Below are 459 nucleotides of genomic sequence, written 5' to 3'. Positions count from 1 at the left end.
AACAAAAATACTATAAAAAATATTATTGAAATATTCCAAAAAAAAGAGAGAGAAAAAGGAGGGAAAAAAACAGAAATGAAATTGAAATGAGAATATAGCAAAGAATACAAGAACCGTAGGAATATCTAAGTAAAACCATGATCCAAAATATAAGCAAGATACAACAATAAAGAATGTGTGTGTGTGTGTATATATAGATAGATAAGGGGTCTAAGAAATATAAGGAAGAGAAAGAAGTGGAGAGGAAGGATAAAGGTAGAGCCATGTTGACAAATAAAATATGATTAAAAAAAGAATTAAATACTAATACAAAACATGCATGCGCACACAAACACACACATACACACACTCACACAAAGTATATAAAGCAGGACATATCATGGCTCTCTGAATACTTTATATTGAAAAATGTTGTGGGGGTGGGTGGGCTTGGATTGAGCAGAGGGGTGCTGGTGGTGG

The 459-nt window shown here is 32.9% G+C and overlaps 1 protein-coding gene across 4 annotated transcripts in view; it reads right to left on the bottom strand.

Annotated features, from left to right (window-relative positions):
• The window catches only part of LOC106883441 (centrosomal protein of 112 kDa), a 141,344-nt gene that overhangs the window by 96,418 nt on the left and 44,467 nt on the right, over positions 1 to 459 (bottom strand). The window lies entirely within an intron of this gene.

This window comes from Octopus bimaculoides, chromosome 2 (assembly GCF_001194135.2).
Source record: "Octopus bimaculoides isolate UCB-OBI-ISO-001 chromosome 2, ASM119413v2, whole genome shotgun sequence".
Classification (NCBI taxonomy): domain Eukaryota; kingdom Metazoa; phylum Mollusca; class Cephalopoda; order Octopoda; family Octopodidae; genus Octopus; species Octopus bimaculoides.
Note: the sequence above shows the minus strand (reverse complement) of the source record. Positions and strands in the feature narration are given on the sequence as shown.